Raw genomic sequence first — 10,951 nt, 5'->3', positions numbered from 1 at the left:
TTAGGAGAAATATCTATTTGTGTCCTTTGTGTGTCCTTGTGGCCATTGTGGAAGCTTCATATTTTCTTTGGACATCACTAGACATTTTAGCTTTTAAAGTACAACTTTAATGCTATATGAATTTTGCCATTTTGCTAACACTGGAATGCTCCATGCTTCCACCACTCCACTGGAATTATTTACTCCATTCATATTAATTTTTGTTACAAAATGTAACTGATGGAGGAACTTCTGGGTATTTAGGTTCACGTTCTACTTTGAGGCTGGATACTCTGTTTTCATAATTTGCCTTTGGTGGCCCAGCGGTCACACTTTGCAAGTGGACACTTTGCAAGCGGACACCTTGCAAGTGTCATATAGCCATCATCTTCAAGGCCTCAGCTAACCACACCATTTCCAGCTCCTTTTTGTCCTTTTTCAAGTTTTTCCAGTAAGCAAAAATACAAGGAACTTTAACTCCTATGGAGACCGCTGTCTTCACTTGCAGCTCTGGTCTTTGGTCATTTTAAAAAATTAAGTTATTCATTTTTTGGTTATGTAATTGTTTGAGTGTTTTATATATTTTGAATATTAGGCCTTTATCAGAGGTATGATTTTCAAATACATTTTCCCAAACTATAGATTGTTTTTTCACTCTATCTTCCTTTGGGCTTTTATATTTTCTGTCATGGCATGCTTTAAATAATTTCTATTTAGGCTTGTGGATCTACTATAAATTTTTGCTTTATAGTTATCATGAAGCTTATGTAAATCTTAAAATCCAATGTCAAGGGCCCGAGATTTAGCTCAGCAGCACAGCACCTGCCTGGCTACAAACTCTGAATTGCAACTCGGAGGGGCATACTGTACAGGCCCATCTCTTTAATGAACATGAATGTAAAAATATTCAACAAGATATTAGCAAATAGAATGCAGTACATTATTAAAAGATAATAAGATACATCAAGATCAAGTAGGTTTCATTCCATAGATATAAGGATAGTTTAGCATGCATAAGTCAATAAAATAATACATCACATAAACAAGAGAAAGGTCAAAAACCACCTGATAATGTCAATAGATGCAGAAAAAGCTTTTGACAATATCCAGTACCCCATTTATGATAAAAACTCTGAGGAAAACAGGTAAAGAAGGATCATACCTGAATATGATAAAGGCTATTTATGATAAAGGCTATTTATGATAAAACAATAGGCAAATTCATATTAAATGGGGAAAAACTAAAAGCATTCCCCCTAAATTCAGGAATAAGACAAGGATGTTCAGTATCACTTCTAGTCAGCATAGTACTTGAAATATTAACCAGAGCAATTCAGCAAGAGAAAGAAACAAAAGGAGTACATACAGGAAAAGAAGAACTCAAATTATCATTATTTGCAGATGACACGATACTCAAAGAACACCAAAAATCCTCAGAATTAATAACCAACTTCAGCGATGTAGCAGGATACAAGATCAACTCACAAAAATCATTAGCATTTGTGTACACTAACGTTGAATTGTATGGAAGAACATTATAAAAACAATACCATTCACAGTAGCTCCAAGATAAATGAAATATCTAAGAATAAGGCTAACCAAGGAAGTGAAAGACCTCTACAAAAAAAACTATAGTACTATAAAGAAGGAGATTGAAGGAGACATCAGAAAACAGAGGGCCGGGGATTTAGCTCAGTGGTTCAACTATCTCCCTCACAAGCACATTGTCCCGAGTTCCATCCCTGGTACCAAAAAAAAAAAAAAAAAAAAGTAGCTTGCATCTTTGCTGAGGATTTATCTCAGTGGTTCCGGCGCCTGCTTTGCAAGCGCAAGGACCCGAGTTCGATCCCCAGTACCAAAAAAAACCCCAAACAAACAAAAAAAACAAAACAAAGAAAACAGAAAGATGTCCCCTATTCCTGAATAGGCAGAACCAATATTGTAAAAATGACCAAATTTTCCAAAACTGTTATGCAGATTCATTACATACCAATCAAGATACCAACAGCATACTGTATGGATCTAGAGAAAACAATCTTAAATTCCTATGGATCTAGGAGAGACCTAAAATTAAAAAGTAATTTTAGGCAATAAGAGCAAAGCAGACAGCATAGCAATCCCTGACTTCAAGCTATACTACAAAGCAAAAGTGATGAAAACAGAATAGTACTGGAAGAAAAACAGACATATGGATCATTCAACAGAATTGAGGATACAGAAAACTCCACAGACATATTCAACTATTTGATTTTTGACAAAAGGACCAAAAACATACGCTGGAGCAAAGATAGCCTATTTAACACGTGGCTCTGGAAACACTGGTTCTCTGCTTGCAGAAGACTGAAACTGGACTCTCACCTGTCATCATACAGGAAATTGAAACCAAAATGGATCAAAGAGCTAAACATTAAAACAGAAACATTAAACCTTCTGGAAGATAAATAGGTAAAACACTTGAAGATATAGGTGTAGAAGATATAGGTTCACAAGCAGAACCTCAATTGCCCAAGAAATAGCATCAAAAATCAACAAATAGGATTATATCCGACTAAAAAGCTTTCGTACAACAAAAGAATCAATCAGTAGAGTGAAGAGATAATTTACAGAATGGGAAAATAATTTGCCATCTACTCTTCAGACAGAGGATTAATATCTAGCATATATAAAGAACTCAAAAAGTTAAACCACCTAAAATTAAAGACCCAGTCAATAAATGGTCAAGTGAAATGAACAGACACTTCACAGAACACAGAAATACAAATGGTGTACAAATAAATGAAAAAATGTTCAACATCTCTGGCCATTATAGAAATGCAAAGTAAAACAATGGAAAGACTGGATCTTATTCTGGAAAGAACGGCAATCATTAGACAATCAAACAAATCAAATGCTGGTGTGGGTGTAGTGAAAAAGAAACTCTTCTGCATTGTTAATAGGAATGCAAACTAGAACAGCCATAGTGGAAATCAGTACGGACAAGAACTGAAACTAGAAATTCCTTAAGTCTCAGCTGTGTCCCTTTTAGGTATCTTCCCCAAAGAGCTTAAGTCATCACACTACACTGACAGATGCATACCAATATTTATAGCAGTACAATTACATAATAATTAAATCCTGGATGTAGCTTGTATACCCCATCAACAGATGACTGGATAAAGAAAATGTAGTATCTATATATAATGAAATAGTACTTGGTTATAAAATTGATAGATTTGAGACTTGTAGGAAAATGGATGCACCTGGAAAATATAATGTTGAGTGAAATAATATACTATATGGTATCTGTCATTTGAATAAGGCAAAATACAAACAAAGAAAATGATAAAGGATGGATAGAAAGAGACAAAGGGAAAGATCTCTTGCAATAAAGAAGTGGTCCAAGGGAACAAGTGGTCAATATAATAAAATAATCCATTGTTGCTAAACATTAGTTCACAATTTTTAAAAAATTAGCTCCATGCTACTTACACTACACATACTTAAAACATGAGACTATAGACAGGCTTAAAGTGATACAAAATAAATTACACAAATGAATCATGAATCAAAAGAAAGCACACCTAGCTAGCAGCAGAAAAAATTAAATACTAAGGCAAAAGCAATTGTACAGGATAAAGAAAATTCACAACCTTATTTAAAATTTGGAATAACTTATGAGGAAAATACAGTCATCACAAACTTGTAGGTACCTAACAATGTATCCTCAAATGTATAAAATGAAAGTTTATGAAGTTCTGGTTGCTTCAGACTATGAATTAATGTATCTATGTCATATATCGAGGCCACAGTTAATATTTGATTCTCAACAGGAACTTTTGTTACAACAGCAGCTAACAGTAACAGCGTAACACCCATCTAAATACATATTAAAATACAGAATAAGTTTAAAAGTTATTCACAATCAATGAAAACAATTGGCCTCAAGAAGCAAGGGAAAAAAAAACACCAAAAGAAACTCTCATTGGATCCATCTATGTTTCCAGCCTCTGCCTCCCTCCTTGCCCAAGGCTAGGGCCGTCTGTAGGTCCGGACCTACCCACGCTGCTAAGAACAAGCCAGACTCAGGCAGAAAGCAGTGAACATCTCTGATCAGCAGAAACCTGTTAGCTCAGCACTGTTATCCTCACTGCCAACAAAATGTTGGATCTTCATCTTTCCGCTTTATCCGTACCAATCTCCCTCTAAAGGCACTAACCTTGGCTTCTGACTGGTGGTTTTTGCTACCTAGCTACTGGACTTCTGAGTGACCCCTGACCTCCAGTCTGTGTCCCACCTGCCAGGGGAGATAGCCCAATTTCACCAGCTTCAGTATGGCCAGATCAGTGAAGGGTTACAGAAATACACCTTAGAAACAGCTGCTATTGAACAAAAAGACCTGTCTCTGTCAGCACTGCCATGGGTCAGATCCAAAATTACATCCATTCTGGATAGACTCGGGCTTCAGGCTACACTAAATGTTTGCAACCCTAACAATATATGCACAGCTCCTTACATTCATTAGCTCACATAGAGGATTCCAAACACTACTTCAGTGATCTCTTAATTATGGAGATGCCTACTTACTTGTCTTAAGACATGGTATGGAAATTTGAGTGTATTATATATACACTATTCTATATTGTATTCTATTCTTTAAAACAAAACTGGAGGCAATAGCAGTTTTATAGAAACAGCCCATAGTAAAACCTGGAGTGCTTTATGTAGCCAGAACTTAAGGTAAAGCAAGTTGTCAGAATGATAATCGATTTTGAGTTACTATGTAATATAATAGCATATTTCTTTAATGGAACTAGACTGAGGAAGTAGATTCTGTATAGAAAATTTTATCATTCATACAGGCATCACCTGTTTTTTAGAAGAAATATTAAAGATGGCTCAAAGAATATGCCAAACTTATTAGATCTGTATTTTGGCTTAATACAAAATATTTTAAAATTTAAATATAATTCCCATATAGCAATAACATTCTAATCTTTGAATTATCTATTACTTGCATTATGAGTGCCAAGAAATCATTACATTATCTAGAATATAACCCTTATGTGCCTTAAAAAAGTGCATGTGTGAAATGTCAGTTTTCATGTAAACCTCATAATTTAAAATTCAACATTTAAATTAAGTAGGTTACCATTTTCAATATCACCTAAATATAATGATCCAATATAGAAAGTTCATGTTAGAAATGAAGATTGACAGTTCACCTTTTGAGCCTTGCATTAAGTGTTTCACATTTATGCCTTTAGCTTTACAAATGAACTCAAATCTAAACAATCTACTACTCCAAAGTGGAGAAAATCATAGTAATATATTTGTGATGTTTTGAGGCTTCATAACCTAAATCCATTGTAACACTATGGAATCCATAGTTCAGGATTGTGGAGAAAAGCTTCAAAGAATTTTTTGTTGCTGCAATAGTACTATTTATATAAAGAACAAAACATCCCAACTTATCCTTTCTTTCCTTTCCCCTACCCCTCACACCTAAAATGTACCAATAAATTTAATGAAAAAAAATCTCAACTTATCAAAAATTTGTCTAAATGGTACAAGTTGTTAAAAGTAAATTTTTCATACCTAAGTTTCATAATCACATGTAGATATGTTAAATGTCAACGTTTAGTTTTGAGTAGGAAAAGAGAAATCATTACTGTAAGTTAATAAATTTAGATGGGAAGAACATATAGAATATATGCAGTGACTGAATTTAAATTTTTTATGAATATAATTACTTTCTAGGATTCCAGTTGCAACAGCAGTATGCTGAGATATACTGGCAATTTTCAGAAACCCAAAAGAGATCATTCACTCTGTATTACTTTTCTTTAGGTATAATATTCAAGTTCATAACGATTCTGCTTATAAGCTTACAGTCTCAAATTAGTTCATATATGGATCAAACTTTTGGTCCTGTTATAACTTTAAACTTTAAATGAGCTAGAGCTTGTGGCTACATATAACAAAATGTGCAATTAAAAAAACCACTACTTCAGGGCTACTTAAAAAATTCAGGTTATTAGAGAGGATGTTGTTTTCCAAGCTACTAATTTACTGAAATGGTTAGCATATATATATCAGAGATTGGAAATTCCTTTTCTTAGGGTGCTGTACCTTATATATGGCAAATGCCTTCAACTGTTAGCTGACTAGACTGGTGATAACGGTTTTCCCTTTTGCTATTCCAAGTCCAATTGGTTTATTTTGAAGATAATATTTCAATACTTCAATTGTAGAAGAGAATTATACAATTTTCTCTATACAGAGAATAACAGCCAAATTTACCAATTAAGGAATAATTTCAGGAACTGAACTGTGGTTCAGTTCCATGCAGAAACAATCCACTTCAACTTCTGAATATTTGGTTTGGAACACTTGTCTGATGAATATTCAGTTACACACTTGTATACAAGCTCTTGCCAGAAGGTCAGATCTCGACCATTTACCTTGGAATGTTTCTGAAGACATGCTACTCCTTCTGCTAATTCTACACACTTCTGGACTTGGATCTCCAGTCTAACGATAGATAAGGCCAACACAGAAGGCTTTGCTTTAGAAAATATGATTCTGCAGAGACACACCTTAAGCTGAGCTTCTAGTCTTTCAAAATTTAGGCTACTCTTCCTTTCAAATGGCAAGTACTCTTGAGTGAGTGAATAGATTTGTAGAAATTGAAAGGCACTGGTAGCTCTGACTTTTAAACACACCTTCTCCAATACAATCTTTTCCATTTGCATCAAGTCTGAAACGGTGAACCCAGACCGACTTATTCAGATCACGTCAGCTAACTGGACACTTCTTTTCCTATTCTATTGATTTTACTGATTGATTTTTAATAAAAGCAGCTCAGTCTAACACACCCAAGGTGCTTGGGCTGTACCTTTATTTCAGACAGGAATCTGACCAGTGAATATACAGCTAGAGAAAATGTCTCCCCACCAAATCCAAAGAACTGAGTTACACTAAAAAGAGCTTTCACTTTAAAGTTCCTCAGTCTTGCAGTCATTCTAAGGCCATTATCATGGTGCAGATTCAATTAGTCTCAAGCCACAGACCTTTGGCTGACATCTAGACTCCTGTTCCAACAGGGTATTCAGCTGGTGTAGCAATTTCTGGGAGTCAGTTGTTGTCAGGACTTCTATCATCTTGGTAGAGACTGAGACTCCTCAGAGTGGTCACTCTCCCCAGTTCTCCTCTCACCTCACCCCATGATTTCCAGTACAAGAGTCCTAGGAGGCGAGGATGCTCGAGGGAAGTAGGGGAAAGGCCCAGGGAGAGAGAACTGCCGTGGGTGGAGGTCTCCTCAGTGACAAGGAGACTACATTGCTTTCCTCCAGGTCCAACAGAAGCCAGGTGCCCTAGTTTCTGCCCTGTTCCTGTTTCTTGCCCACAGTGAATTCAGTACTGAATCCAAAATCCACTATTTTAATGTTCATATCCCCAACTAACAATATTTTCTCTGTGTCTAGGTCTCTGTGGGCTCTGCCTTTTTGCGGCAGTATTTTGATGTCTAAATTTAGCTCTTGGTTCTTTTTCAACCATTTTTCTATGAGTAACAAAATAGTCATACATTTTACCACCTTTTGCATATTCCATTATTAAATAAAATGTTTTCTCAGTTTTGAAGACTTCAAACAACTGTACTATAGTCAATTTAAAATCTTCATTATTTTTACTAATCTGTGCAGCTTTTGGAGTCTAGAGTCATCAGAATTTTGTCAATTATTCTTATGGCAACCTCAGTGCCTGTGATGACATGTCTGGCTAATTTGTCTTTTGCATAGTTCCCCTTGTGGAGTGTTTTCAGTAGTCTATATTTTCCAATTTGAATTTCTTCTTCCACACAAGAAGCCATTGATTTTCTAAGCACTCCAGAGCCCCTGTTATGGAGATGTCTTTTTGTAGCCTGTTTCCACGTGAGGGGTGGAACATATTTGTCAGTTTCCTGATCATTTTCTTCAATGTCTAGTTGTAGTCTTCTTTGCATGTTTTAAGAGAATAAAGATAAGCATTGAAATCTACTCTAAGTAGCAAAATAAGTATCTAGTAAATAATAAATATAATAAATTAATAAATATCTCTTGCTATCACTGGCAAGATTAGGATGGGGCAGGGTTGGGGAAGTGTAGGGAAGTGGAGTGAAAGGAAGCAGAAGGAAGGGAAATGGAGGCCAGGGAAGGAATGAGAAGAAAAGAGTTGGAAGTAGAAAGGGGAAAAAAGGTCAAAAAATAACCACAAAAGCCTTCTACAGGAAAAGATGTTGCTCACTTTAAATTATCCACCTGGGTAAGTCTAAATGTTGAAGGCAAATGAGCAGTCTCCATATTTCTAGAATACTCATTCTAGAATCCACCATTGTCAGTTCCATTATAAGTGTACTAAAAGAATTAGATGTGTTCTATATATGTAATAACTATGATAATGTAATCATTTTGTACTGCTAACATGTACCAATAAAAACCAAAAAGTTAAAAAATTAAAAATTAAAAGAATGATTATATAAAATCTGGGTTCAAATTTTTTGATTCAATTTACACAAATTTCTTATTAAATATGTATGAGAATTTTTGACACTTGAGGATACAATAGTGCATTAGCCAGACTTCTTGGGTTGCAGGCAACAGAAAAATACTCAGGCTAATTTAATCATAGAAAGGAATTTATTGTCACAGATTGCCCAGTTCAAAATCAAAGAAAGAACTTTGAAAATAAAAGGCATGAACATAGCACCAGGATTCTTCATAGCAGCAACTAAGTTCAGTCTCTCTGAAACACCAATGGTCTAAATAATAGATCAGCTTTTGATTCCCTTACATTGCTTTTTAAGATATTGTGGGATAGACACGTTAATGTGCCTGCTCCTTGGATGGGGGATGATGGAGCCTTTTGACAACACCAGGAAGAAATATATGATACAGGGCAGAGAAAATTCCTAAAGTAGGAGAGAGGTACTATTACCAGGAGAAAAAGTGGACATGGAGGGAGATCCTCAACAGATGTCAATTATGAAAAGAGCAGACTAGAAGGTGTCCATTGGATGTTAGCACACTGTACCTTGGACAAAGTGTCCCAAGGACAGAATAATTGAAGGCAGGTTAATGCATTTAATACAGAGCATGTAGCATTTAAAGGAGGAACAACACTGGTAACTGTAAAGAGAGGCAAGAAAAGGGTTTTTTTTTTCCATTTAGTTTATTGGTACATTTTAAGTATACAATACAGTTACATGCATCATTAGGATCTTGTATCTTGACACGGTTTCCTGTCACATGGAGAACCGTTTTCCATTCTTTTATTTTCAGTCTATGAGTTTCTTTTTGAACTAGGTGTGTTTCTTGTATACAGCATATTGTTGAGTTTTGCTTATTAATCCATTCTGCCAGTCTCTTTCTTTTCATTGGTGAATTGAGGGCATTAACATTGATGGTTATAATTGACATGTATTACTTGTCACTGTCATGTTATTTTCCTGTTGTTGGTTCTTTTTTTGTTTTTTCCCCTCTCCTTTTAATTTCTTGCCTTGCCTGATGAATTTGCTCTGTTGGACATCATGGAGTTATGGCCTCCGTTATCTTTTTGTAGGATGCTGTTTAGAATTGTTTGGAGTGCTGGTTTGGTATTCATGAAGTTTCTCAGGTGTTCTTCATCATGGAGGTATCTTATTTCTCCATCACCTTTGAAAGATAATTTTGCAGGATACATCAAGTCTAGATTGGAAGTTGTTTTCTTTTAGAGGTTGAAATGCCTCGCTCCAGGCTCTCCTTGACTTGAGGGTTTGTGTTGAAAAGTCTGCTGTGATTTTGATGGGCTTTCCGTTGCATGTGATTTGTTCCTTTTCTGTAAGTGCTTGTAGTATTTTGTTCTTCTGATGTGTTTCTGGGATCTTGATTATTATGTATCTAGGTGTAGATTAATTTTTGATCATGGCTAGTTGGAGTCCTATATGTGTATGTCAAATTCTTTTGCTCTGTTTGGGAAGTTTTCTGTCATTAATTCTGTGAACATTTTTTTTTATGTCATTTGTACTTTCTCCTGCTTTTTCATGGACTCCTATCAGTCTTATATTATTCTTCTTTGCATCATCTAGTAGCTGTTCGGTTGATTTCTTATGGTCCCTTAGTATTTTTAAGAGATCTCTCTTTTCTCAGTCACTGACCACCATCCTGTCTTCTATAGCTGATATTCTGTCTTCAGATTGGCTCAGTCTGCTGTGTATGCTTTCAATAGAGTTTTTAATCTCCTGGATATCTGTTCAAATCTGTTTCATGGATTCCATTTCTTTCCTATGTTGGGCATTCATGGTTTCCATTTCTTTCCTATGCTGGGCATTCATGGTTTCCATCATGGTCCTGAGCTCATCTATTATTTAGGTTTCTGTTCTCAAGTCTCTAATCATGTTTTTGATTCTGCTCACCATTTCTGTAATTATCTGGGAAATTATTTATGTTTTGAATTTTTCTAGAGCCTCATTCATCTGTTTTGTTACTTCCTATCTATAAGATCAGGGTGTCCAGGTGTTTGATCATCAGGCTTTTCCACTTGGTTTCCCCCAGAATCTGCCTTTGGTGGGCTGGAAGTCTGAGTTTGTGCCTTGCTTAAATGTCTTTTCATTTTTGTTTTTGGTACTGTCCTTGGTTTTATTCATGGGTTGATACTCAATATTGCTTATTGTAAGTATCTTTGTTGCTTGTATTTAGAACCCTTACAGAATGATTGCTTCTCAGAGGTGTCTTCCAGATATAGCTGGTCATTAGGTTTTGAGCCTCTAATGATTCTGAAGCTATCACATTTTCATTATACCAGGAAGGACAACTGAATAGATCAATCACAACACCTTAGCCCAAGTGATACAATCAGCAACACCATAGCATCAAACACAGCTTAGAAAATGACAATTTGTGGTAGTTATTCATCTACCTATCACCTTTAATTGTGTGAATTAAATCAAAATTGAGGACTAGCCCAGCATATGTTTGTA

The 10,951-nt window shown here is 35.5% G+C and overlaps 1 pseudogene; it reads right to left on the bottom strand.

Annotated features, from left to right (window-relative positions):
* LOC101703521 (ubiquitin-conjugating enzyme E2 variant 2-like) lies at positions 1–7,118 on the bottom strand (annotated as a pseudogene).
* Positions 7,119–10,951: the final 3,833 nt, after the last annotated feature.

Source organism: Heterocephalus glaber, unplaced genomic scaffold (genome assembly GCF_053883595.1).
Source record: "Heterocephalus glaber isolate CG9 unplaced genomic scaffold, H.glaber_assembly_v1.0 deba00001608, whole genome shotgun sequence".
NCBI classification, from domain to species: Eukaryota; Metazoa; Chordata; class Mammalia; order Rodentia; family Bathyergidae; genus Heterocephalus; species Heterocephalus glaber.
The sequence above is the reverse complement of the archived record's forward strand: the minus strand, read 5'-3'. Positions and strand labels throughout refer to the sequence as shown.